Source organism: Canis lupus, chromosome 2 (genome assembly GCF_003254725.2).
Source record: "Canis lupus dingo isolate Sandy chromosome 2, ASM325472v2, whole genome shotgun sequence".
Classification (NCBI taxonomy): Eukaryota; Metazoa; Chordata; class Mammalia; order Carnivora; family Canidae; genus Canis; species Canis lupus.
Window position 1 is genome coordinate 69,762,274 of NC_064244.1, and position 12,246 is coordinate 69,774,519.

General features: G+C 53.8%; 1 long non-coding RNA gene across 1 annotated transcript; it reads right to left on the reverse strand.

Annotated features, from left to right (window-relative positions):
* Nucleotides 1-1,114: 1,114 nt before the first annotated feature.
* On the reverse strand, nt 1,115-11,891 carry LOC112660450 (uncharacterized). The gene is made up of 3 exons (XR_003136942.3): nt 11,506-11,891; nt 2,093-2,343; nt 1,115-1,996 (listed from the first exon to the last, which is right to left on the reverse strand). It is a non-coding gene; the product is annotated as an uncharacterized LOC112660450 (long non-coding RNA).
* Between the last annotated feature and the right edge of the window lie 355 nt (nt 11,892-12,246).

The following is a 12,246-nucleotide window of genomic DNA, read 5'->3' on the forward strand; positions in this document are numbered from 1 at the left end:
AGTACTAGGCACAGCTTGAAGTTATTCACATGCAGGAATTTATCTACTGCTGGCAACTAGCCTCTGAGAAACTATTATCCCCATTTTGCAGATGTGGAAACTGAGGCACAGAGAATCTAAGGAACTTGTCCGAGGTCACAGAGCTGGGAATGGCTAAGCCAGAACTGGACTAGACCCACTGGCCCTTGAATCCTCAATACAGTCCCTCAAAACTGGGTTTGCCTCTTGGTGGTGGGAGAGCCACAAGACACACCCAATAAGGAAAAGGGAGGGTTTTACTTGCAAGAAGCAATGGAGAACACCGGGGATATTTCCCAAAGCAGTCTCCTCAAACAAGGCGGGGAAGTTTGAAGCCACAAAGGCACACACACACTCATGAAGGGGCTTGCACGATGGGGAATTCAGTGTGGAACTGGGGCAGGAGTCATGTTAAGGAGACAGAGTCCAGATTGAAGTCACAAGGGTGGCAAGGGTCAGCACCACAAACTCTCTGGCTTTTTAGTTGGTCCAGTATGGGGTTTAGATCCTATAAAGATAACTGACAACAAATGTGCAGCAGGTCGATTTTCACTTTTGAATCAGCACCGGGAGTTTTACCGCTGATTTGTAGTCCCTGATATGATTAGGCTGTCTCCTGGCCCCAGGGTGGCTTTGTTCAGACCTGTTTTCACGAGATACCCCCGGGGCCTAAGATGACTTTTCTTATGTCAAGAAAGCTATTTCTGGCCTTCTTTTTCTAGGGACCCTAACCCTTTCTGTTTACAATAATGACCTCTGTGACAGGTCTCATTAGGCCCGATTTCCCGGACTTTTGATAGACTTTTGACGGACTTGCCCAGTGAGACCCCAGAGAAAGGAACAGAGAGTTCCACCAGAGGGTGAGGACTATCCCCCATCAGCTCCTTCCCTGCAGACCTCAGAGCCTCCACGCCTATGGAGAATGAACCACACTCAGCCCTCGGGGAGCCTGCCATGCGGGTAGCAGTGGGTTCTGCATCAGGGAGGGGGTGGTGGCTGGACCAGAAACAGCCTGAAGACTCGGTGACCCTTTGTTAGTGAACCATGGCCTTGGGCTCTCAAGCAATAGAAGTTGACAGGAGGTCAAACAGGAGGTCTGGGCAAGGCTTTATTGGGGCTTATGCTCAAGCCCAAGGGAAAGAATCCTTAAGCTGATCCCCAAGGAGAGGTTAGGGAAAATTTCTTCGAGACACTTGGGTGGGAGGGCAGCCCCGGTGGCCCAGCAGTTTAGCGCCGCCTTTGGCCAGGGTCGTGGCCAGGGTCGTGATCCTGGAGACCCGGGATCGAGTCCCACGTCGGGCTCCCTGCATGGAGCCTGCTTCTCCCTCTGCCTGTGTCTCTGCCTCTCTGTGTGTCTTTCATGAATAAATTTTTTTTTTAATCTTTAAAAAAAATCTCCACCCCCGGCATGATTTTTAGTAATATAATGAGGGGGAATGTTGGTGAAAGTCAGTACTGGGGTCCTTCTCGGCACAGACTGGTTGGTCTTCACCAGTCTTCACAGTCTGGTCCCTCCCGACTGCAAGCATCCTGCCCCCACATTCCCGCTGCTCAAGGGCAGAGAGTTTTAGCTTTTTTTTTTTTTCCCCCTTAGGGAGACAGCCAAAGAATGCTGGACTTGGTGGTCAGGGTTGAGGGGACCCTAGTCCAGGCCCTGCTCTGTCTCACTCTGAGAAGGAAAATTACTGAGAGATTCAGAAACATCCTGCTCTCAGGAAAGGGAGTGGCTAGGGGCCTTGTGGGTAAGAGAGAGTTCTGGAGTGATCGCCCTGCAGGAGGCAGCGGGAAGCCAACCTGGCTGAGCTCAGGGAAGTCAGGGGTCAGCTCTTCATCTTGCCTGTCATCCTTAGGGGGGTCGTGACCCCAGCACAGTCACAACCACCTTCAGGAAGCCACAAGGGCAGGGACTGGCTTCCTTCCCTGTGCCTGGCCAGTCCCCTGGGGACCTTCCCAACTTGCTGCACAAATCATTGCTGTCCTAAAAAAATAAAAAAACACAGAGTTGATTTCTGAGGGGTCAAGGGATAGAGGGCAAAGAGGAGGGGCTGAGGAGCAGGCGAGTGTGGGCACTCACCGGTGCAAAGCACTCATGCCCTCCAGCAATTCACAGGCCACCTCTGCTCCTTGCCTCCATCCTCTTGACAGTAAATGGGAACAATGACCCGCACTCACAGGCCTCAGAAGGATTAAATGTGATGACGTTGCTGGGGTTTGACACTCAACTCTTCCATCACTTCTCCTTTGCTCTTGATGGGATGTCTCCGCTCTGCGTCCTTGATGGGATGTCTTTTCTCTTTGCTCTTGAGGGAATGTCTTTTAAGTGACCTGGGAAGGGAGGGAGGGACCAGCCAGTAAGAGGGAAGAAGAAAACATCTGAAAGTAAACCGTTTGGCATGCCTAAGCGTTGAAAATCAGACCTTCCCTCCAGGCTCAGGCCCAGCCCCTCCTGCTGGGTCCTGCTCTGAGCCCCCTCTTCCCACACTCAGGGGCTCCCCTTTGGCTTCTGTGCCTGGGCCAGAGGGAAACCAATACCCACCCCCAGCCCAGCCCACCCATCCCCTAAGGCTGAGCCGCTGCCCTGAGAAGGGCCCAGAGCCCAGGCAGCGGGAAGGAGCTGGGAGAGAGGCCAGAAGCCCATGGGGAAGAGAAGGAGAGAGGGAAGGAGGAGAGGAGGCAGGCGGAGAGAGAGGGAGAGAGAGAGGGAGGGAGGGAGAGAGTCAGAGACAGGAGGGAGAATGACAGAGAAGAGAGAAACAGGGAGAAAGAGACCAGACCGAGAAGGAAAATTAGCTGTGTGAATCCCTTGGTCAGGGCCCTTCTCCTTCCCATCCCCTTGGCGCCCTGTCCCTTCTGCACCCACCCCACCTCCTCTGTGATCCCCCCACTCTCCTGTAGGTGAGACTGATCACAGCCGGGCCCCTGGGGACTTGGAGAGCCCGTATAGCAGGTGTTCAGGAAAAGGTGGCTCTTACATCCCCTCCTCTGGGGGAAGGTTTTATCAGAAGGAATGTGGGCTGTGCCCAGCGGGGCCTGAGGGAAGCATCCAGAGGAATCCGGGTCCATCTGACACCTCCATCAGCTCAGCCAGAAAACCAGGACTGCTTTCAGTTGTTTATTTCTCATAAACATTTTGATGTTTCATTTATGAAATATGGTTTTCCCGAGGCCTCTTGAAATACGGAGACGGAGAGAAGAATTTAATGAGGACTCAGGCCTGTGGTCCCCGAACAGCACTGAGGACCCACTCTGTGCCCACGAGGCTGTGTCTGCTCTCAGAGCAGGAATCCCAATCCCATGGGTCTCAGAGGGGAGGGACAGTCCTCAGCTGTGGGATGGGGGCAGGAATCACAGCCTCATTGCACAGGAAGGCAAAGTGAAGTCGCCTCGACATATACAAACACACCATAGCTGGAATGGGGCTGATAATTCAGACTTTTCAAGGCACCTAGTAGGTACACAGCAAAGACTTATTGAATGAATGAAGGACAGCCCATTCACAGGTATGACTTGGTTCCCAGATGCCCCTGCGCACTGAGGATGGTGACTTCCATTATCTCATCTTTCTAGATGAAGTAAAGGCTCAGAGAGGCTAAGCAACCTGCCCAAGGACACACAGCAGGTGTCCTTCTGTGGTACTTCTGACCCCTGGGGAGCACTAAGTCCAAATCTCCTTTGACAGATAGGGACCTGAGACTCTGGGAACCACAGTGATGAGCCCAAGGGCAGCAGCCAGGGTGGCCCCAGGACTGGAGAGGACTTCTCTGACCACAAGCTAGGCCGCTGGACCCAGGCTGTCTTTCCTTAGGCCCTTCTGCACGCCCTCTTCCTTCCTTCCCAACCCAGAGGTGTGATGGCATCTGTCCCAGCCCTACCCCGATGTCAGCCTTGGGAGTCCAAGTCCTATAGCTGAAATACACTGAATACAATACACCGACATACCTCTTAGGACACTGTCACCAAACCTTACCACCAAGCCTCGCTTACACACTCCTGGGACAGGGGGCTCACTCCCCCAAGTCACCCACCACATGGAGACAGTCCTGACTGTTAGGAAGCCTCTCCTTTGATTAAACTGAATGCTGTCCCTGTCGTCTCCAGGCCCCACGTAGGCTGGATCCCTTTTCCCATGGCAGCTCTCCAAATATTTGAAGGAATGATCATAGTTCTCTATTCATTCATGAAACATTTACTTAAAGACAGCCACCGTAGCTCTTTTCATCCATTCATTCATCATACTGGCTCCCCAGCCCTGGATTGGCTTCTGGGGCTGTGATAGTGACACAGACACATTTCTCAGGCCTCAGGTCCTGTCCTCAGAACCGTGGGGAAGACAGATGAGTGGACCAGCAATTATATACGCATTTATATGGGGGGCAGGGAGCAGGGTGCAGGGCCCAGAAGGCGGTGAGCTGGAGAGGGCCTGGGGGGGACTCGGGATAAATGTGGAAGAAATGAGTTCCAGGCAGAGTCTGAAAGCCCCCAGCACCTGTGGAAGGGAAAATGGGAGGGAGCTGGTAAATGGGGGGGGGAGGGGGGGGGAGAGGGGGGAATGCTGGGTGGGGGGGGTGTGGGTGGTGCGGGGGGTGGGGGAGTAGACCCACTTTGGTTGCACCTGTGTCCTGGACTGCACAGGCCAGGGTCCTACTTCACGTTGATGTCTGGGTAACTGTGAAGCCCAAGCCCACAGGATCCAGGAGCAGAGGAGAGAAAAGGCTAAAAGGGACCAGAGAGTCCCCACCCAGGGTGACAGAAATCATCTTCACTGCAGTCCTGCAGATGGATCATTACCCTCCAGCCAGAGGACCTCAAGAGGCACAGTCTGTCAAAGGGTGGTGACCCTGTCGGGGGAGGGGAGGCACCTCTGGCCCTGTGTGTGGGCTCAGGAGCTCATCTAGGCTCATGCTGGTGTCTGACTCCAGAGCTCAGCCTGTGTCCACGATGCACTGCAGCAGGGGACAAAGAGGCCAGGAGAGGGGTGACTGCGTGGCCCAGCCCAGGGAAAGGTCCAGTGGCCAAACAAGCACCAGCTTTGCCCAGCCTTGGACTTGAGCTCTGGTTCAGGTCCTGCCCAGCCCTGTTCTGGGCTCACTCCCTGGGAGCCAGGGGCAGTGGAGTTAAGGACTCTGTTCTGATTCAGACAGACCAGGATTCAAATCCTGCCCCTGGGCCTCCCTGGCTGCTCCCATACCAGCTTGTGGGCTCCAGGAAGCAGGAGGGGTCACTGGTGAGAGGCCTAGAGGGGTGGACAGGAGCACAGGCCCTTGAGTCAGATGTCAGAGTTCAAATCATGATTCTGCCCCTGCGTGCCCATGCTCACCTGGAGCAAGCCACATAACCTCTTAAGCCTCAGTGTTTTCATCTGGACAATGGGGTAATAACAACAATCCCCCACCCCCCTACACACACAGCCTGGTTGTGAGGGGTCTGTCGCCCAGGGGGCAGGGCATTCAGCATGGATCAGAGCACTACTGATGTCAGACATAATCATCTTCACCTCTCGGTTCCCGGAGAGAGCCCTGGGGTGGTGAATGGGAAAGGGGCATTCCCTCCCCTCCCTCCCTGAGCATGGATATCACAGGGCTGTGCTGCGATGAACCAAGCCTCCTCCCCACCCAGCGCCTGGCACCAATCAGGGCCCCATGTATGTGATTCCACCCCTGTCCCCTTGAACTTGCCCAGGCCAGGTCCCAGAGTCTCCAAAGGGAGGCTGGAGCCAGGTCCTCCTCTTTCCCCGGTTGGAAGGCAGGCACCTGGTGGGTTGGCCGGTTAATAATCCTGTGAGCTACACTTGTTCAGTGCAGGCCAATGAGCAAAGTGCTTGCACAGTTGTCATCTCACTGAGTCCTCCCAAAAGCCCCAAGCAGGCAGGCCCCAATTCCCCCATTGAGTCAACTTAGCAGGTTGGAGGTGAGCGGTGACTTGCCCAAGGCCCCACAAGTGACAAATTGCGGAGCCCAGTTAGAACTCAGCCTCCCCCAAGAGGCCACTCTGTCAGCCACTCATCCTCCCTGCCAGCTATGACAGGATGAATAACTAACTAGGAGGCTACAGTCTCAGGTGTGAGGATGGAGCTTGAGGGGACCGAGCCCTCTGCTTCCCCTCCAGGAGACCCAGTGAGTCTGCAGGAGGGGGTTCGCTATCTGGCCCTGCCCACGGAGTCACTGTCTAGGGCAGATGTACCCAGGACACCAGATCCCACTGAGCAAGCCTGCAGGACAGGAGACAAGCACGGCCATGGTCTTGCTAACATTCCTCCAATATGGGGGTGGGGAGGACTGGAGGGGGAGGGATGGAGGGGGACGCCACCCCACAGTCAACTCAAGATGTTGAGGATACCTACCCAGTACCCCTTCTTTGGTGGCCTCCCTGACTCCTCGGCAACTCACTGACCTTGTCCATTCTCCCTCTCATACTCTACACCCAGGAATGGATAGCTCTCAGTGTGGACATGAGCAGATGGGAGATGACCATTGTCAGGTGGACACAGCGGGTTCCATCCCAGCAGAGGAAGGGGCAGGTGGTGACAAAGGGGACAAGCTTTGGAGTCAAGTCACTTAATCCTTCTGGGATCAGTTTTCTCATCTATAAATGGGACGATCAATTTATGCCTTGAGAGGAAAAAATATAACGCATAGAGAGGGCCTAGTGCTGGGCAAGCCTATAGCACGTGCTCAGTAAGCACTGGCTGTTACTGTTTCTAAAATAAAGACCAAAAAAATAAAAAAATAAAATAAAATAAAATAAAATAAAATAAAATAAAATAAAATAAAATAAAATAAAATAAAATAAAAAATAAAATAAAATAAAATAAAATAAAATAAAATAAAATAAAATAAAATAAAATAAAATAAAATAAAATAAAATAAAATACCAGGGGCACCTGGGTGGTGCAGTCGGTTAGGTGTCCAACTCTTGGTTTCAGCTCAGGTCGTGATCTCAGGGCCCTAGGATCAAGGTCCTTGTTGGGCTCTGCACTCAGTAGAGTCTGCTTGAGATTCTCTCTTCCTCTCCCTCTGCGCCTCCTGCTCATGCTTTCTCTCCCTCTCCCTCTCTCTAAAAATAAATAAATAAATCTAAATAAATAAATAAGGACCATCTGGTCCAAGCACCCCCCACCCCTGTACAGAGAGAGAAACTGAGGCCCAGGGAAAGCAAGAGATGGAATCCAGGCCCTGAAGTTGTGAACAGGGGGCTGGAAAGAGGGCTTAGGTCTTTTGAGCCTGCATCCCTGACCCGGATGGATCTCAGTCCCACCGAGGATCTCTGAGCGTCCTCAGATGAACCAGCTCATCCTTCATCCTTTGAATTACCTTCAAAAGGTAATTTCCTAAGAAAGGAAATACTTCCTGTCTCTAATATCAGACTCAGAGTCATGTCAGTACCCTAATGGGGTCCCTGGAATGGGGAGAGGTCCAGGGAGAGCCCAGGAGGGACTTTACAGATACCTACTTAGGACCCCACCCACCCAATTAGTACCTGCTGCGTGTCAAGCCTGGTGCCAGGTCCTGCAAGTCAGACAAGGCTGTGCTCAGATCCCAGCTCTGCTGCTGACTTACCATGGCCTTGGACAAGTTCTCTAATGTCTCTGAGCCTGTTTCTCATCTGTGAAATGGGAATATCCTATCCTCCTTATGCGAGGGCTGTGAAGGATAAATGTCATAATTTATATGGGGTGCCTGCAACATAGTGGGAGCCCACTCACTCCAGCTCTCGTGCCCGCAGCCCTGACTACCCTGATGACCTGGATAAGCTCCGGCTCCCTGGTTCCATCCCCTCCTCTGAGGGAACTGGCCTCAGGACTTCCATACTCCTCCCCTACAAAGCAGCTCATGTCTAAAACAGCACATTTTCTCTGTTCCTTTCAAATTGACAAAGGCTCATCCTGAGGGCCAGGCTCGGGGCACAGCCTGGCCCTCAGGATAAGGTAGGGGTGGGTACAACAGCAGGGAAGAGGCAGGGGTTGTTCTTTTTTTGTTTTAAGATTTTATTTATTTATTCATGAAAGGCAGAGAGAGAGAGGCAGAGATATAGGCAGCAGGAGAAGCAGACGCCATGCAGGGAGCCCGATGTGGGACTCGATCCTGGGACTCCAGGATCACGCTCTGGGCCAAAGGCAGACACTCAACCACTGAGCCACCCAGGGATCCCAGGGGCTATTCTTTAATCAACAGTAGGGGGAAGATAGCTGGGAACAAGGAGAATCTACTCTTCACTGATTCAAGACTGGATGATGGTGGTGAGGATGATGATGATGATGATAGTGGTGATGGTGGTGGTGGTAGGGCTGGGCATGGTGATGGTGACGGTGATGATAGTGGTGGTGGTAGGGATGAGTATGAAGATGATGATGATGGTGGGGGACAGTGATGATGATGGTGATGAGGATGAGGATGAGGATCATGGAGATGGTCGTGGTGGTGGTGAGGACAGTGACGGTGACTATGGTTGTGCAGACAGCAGCAAGGATGACTGTATCAGGCGGTGACATGGCCCCTGCCATGTGCCAGGTGGTGTTGGAAGCACTCTACAAATATTAATGCATTCACTCTTCCCAATAACTCTATGAAGTCGGTATCAATATTATCCCCATCTTGTAGGTGAGAAAACTGAGGGATAGAGAGGTTAAGTTACCTGCCCAAGGTCATGCATTTGGTAAGAGATGGTGTTGGGATTCCAACCCATCTGGCTCGAGTCTACATGTTTACCCTCAATGCTATGATGATGAAGAGAGTAAAATAAGGGAATTAGCAAGAGCACCCAAACACTAGTAGATGTTGACAATGCGCCAGGGGCTGTTCTCAGCACTTAGTATCGTCTCATTTAGTTTTCACTATATTCCTGTGACGAAGGTAATATTTCATTACAGATGGAAAACTGAGGCTCAGAGAGGCAGAGTAAGTGTTCCAGGAGCTCAGTGATGGAGCTGGGATTTGAACCCAGCTCGGTCGGACTCTAGAGCCCGTGCTTTTAACAACTGGAGATGGCACAGGGTGCAGCAGGGAGTCTCTCCTTGGAGTTGGGACTCGAGATCAGGGTCACCGTTGCTCCTCACTCACCATGTGACCCTGGGCAAGCTGCTTGCCCTCTCTGATCCCCATCAGCCCTCGAGTCCATCCCATCCCTCCCAGTTGGCACTCTCCTACTTTACAGCTGCCTTCGGGATCCTCTCCCCTTCCCTTCCCCCATATACCACATGCCCCTTGAACTCACCACCCATCCAAAGCCAACTCCCCAGACACCTACCCCCACCCCCACTCCAGGAAACTGCCCACCTGAGGTCGCAGCTCCTGGGTCCTCAGGTCTTGTGAAACATCCAGCCTCCCTCTGAGTAATCGGAGTAGAAACCATGGCATTGGTACCAGGTCTGTCATTTCCTCTCTTGTCCTCTCGGCCCCACCCCTATATACACAATCATTGAGCCAATTTTTCCACCATAGCACAGAGATGAGGAGCACAGGTACCGGAGAGACCCAGTCTTGAGAATCTCAGCTCTGCTGCTCTCTGTGTGATCTCGGACAAGCTTCTTTACCTCTCTGAGCCTCAGAGCTATGCCTGCCAACTGTGGAGAGCAACACTACCTACCTCGTGGAGTGGCTGTAGGATTAAGCATAACAATGTAGGATAAAGTGCCTGAGTGGTAGACATTCTCGATTAATGGTAGCAATAGCATTATTATTGTCTGCCCCTCCTCCACATTCAGTCCCCCCCACCCTGGTTCAGGCTCCCATCTCATCTCTGGCCTTGCCTAATGAAATGGCCCGGAGCCCCAGCCTGAGGTGACCCACCACCCACACCCCCCTCCTCCCGCCACCCCCACCTGCCCTATCTTCATCTGTCTTGCTCAGTGCTGACCTTCCTCTGCTTCAAGGCCTCCAGGGCTCCCACTGCCAAGTCTTAACCTGGCACTTGAGGCCCTGCCTCTTGGCCCCACCAGCCCGCACCAGCCACGGCTCTCACCACTCCCCTCCTGCCGGCCAGCGCCCCCAGTGACCGTGGCCCCACTATCGCGGGGCTCCCCCACCGCCAGCCCTTTGTTCGGCCTGCTTCCCCGGGCTGTGCATGCTCTTGTGCTTATCTCCACGTCCCATATAACTTCAAGACCCAGCTTGAGTCTCCTCCAGGAAGCCTGCTCTGATTTCCTACCGTACTCCTGGGCCCGACCACACTCTCACTGAGTCAGAGTTCTCCCTCTGTTTCCCCATCTCGGTGTCCAGAACAATCCCCCGGTCTGTACTCATCTACAGCGACTATCACGGTCTGTCCCAATGCTCAGTTTACACGCACACTGTAGTGTCGGCTTCGGATGTCCTTTCAGCAAGAACGGGGCACTGTGTTCCCCCCTTGAACGTGGAGCGGCCTGTCTGCTTCGACGGTGGGGTGCGGTGGGGGTGACGCCGGCCCAGAGCTAGCCTGTGAGGGGCCTCGCAGCTTCTGCGTTGGTCTCCTCGAGCCCCGAGCCTCCGTGTGAGAACTCGGTCTGCGGGGCGGCTGCCACCCTGGAGGAAGCCCAGGCATGTGGAGAGGTTCTGGAGGAGAAGGCGCCGTGGGCGAGAGAAAGACAGCCGGGAGCACCAGAATGCCGGCCAGGTGGGGAAGAGGCCACCTTGGAAGGGATCCTGCCGCCCAGCTGGCACCAAGTGGCCCCGCTGAGCCCTCCCAGATTCCTGACCCACAAAATGGTGAGTAAAATAAAATGGTTGTTTTAAGCCCCTAAGTTTTGTGGCAGTTTGTTACGCAGCAATAAATAGCGCAGAATTCTCTTCCCCAGCTGAGAAGAACTCAGCTCCTTCTCATCCTTCATGCTCACGTCGCCAACATCACCTCCTCAGGGAAGCCCACCTTGATTTCCAGGTGAGGTCAGACCCAGGGTCCTGTGTGCTCATCATACCCAAACTCCTCCGTCCCGGTGTGCGGTCACCCACGCACCTTGTGTGTGTTTGGATCACCCCCGGCTCCCCCTCTAGGCTGCATTACCCTCTGCATCGCCAGCCCCAGCACACATCAGGGCTTACTAAGTGCTTATGAAGTGAAAGAGCACGTCTGTCTGAGAGCTGGTGCTGTCCGTCCCAGCCCCACAGACAAGGTGTGGGCAGGATGGGCCAGCCCTTCTCCCAGTTCCCTCCTAATGATGGATTCAAGGGGCTTGGTCACCCTTCCCAGGGGAGGGCACTGGCAGGACTGGGCTGCCGGGCCAAGGGAGAGGCTCCAACCTCCGGCTGGCCTCCCTGCCAGCACCTGCTGACTCTGTACCGTCTCCTGGAAGCCTCCGCCACTCCTCCAGGACCAGCAGCAGCTCCTCCATCCAGCACCCACCTGAGGGCCTTGACCACACTCGGTAATCTTTGAGTCTTGCCTCATTCCCTGCTTCTTGCACCCCCACACCATGCACTGGGCTTCCAGTTTTATAGCAGTTAACTTGTTTGATCTTTACAACAGCCCCCATTTTACTAATGAGGTACAGAGGGTCAGAGAGATTGAGTGACTCACCCCAAGGTCACACCGGAAGTTGAAGAGGCAGGACTGTGCCTTGGTCCTCTGGCTCTGGGTCCAGTGTTTCTCCCAATACACCAGGCGAGGTGACTCAGGGTTCTTTTCGGATCTGCAACATGTCCCGTCCCTGAGGATCAGCTGGGAGCTGCCTTCCTGCCAGAAAACTGATTTATCCTTCCTTAGAACTTGGTGCCCCCAGATCTGAGTCCCCACCGCAAATATGAGGTGGGGGGAGTCAGCGAGTTTGAGAAATAGGGACTGAGACGTCCGGACAGCCTTTGCGAACACGCAGGCACCAGGCACGCACACACAGAAAGGGAGAGAGACGCACACACTCGGCAAGAGATGGGGCGGGGAGATGAGAGACAGAAAGGAGAGAGAGGAGGAATAGAAAATGGAGGGAAAAGCAGCTTCTCACAGAGATGGGAAAACAAGGAATAAGAAATATCCAAAGGGAGATAAGGACAGAAAGATACAGACAGACTGGATGATGCCAAATCCCGCACATGTACAAAGACCCAGGTAGACACCCCCATTGTGAGAGGGGGTGAAAATCAGAAAGAGACTGAGGCTCAGAGAGAGAGACACACACACCCAGGAGACAGGAAAGGCCTCCGCCAGACAGACCAAGGATTGGAGGGGGGATCACAAAGAGAGGGAGGAAGGGAGACAGGTAGCGAGAGAGCTGCAGTGGCTGGGCGGGCACCCCCTCCCCCCACCCCCGCTGCACCCCACTCT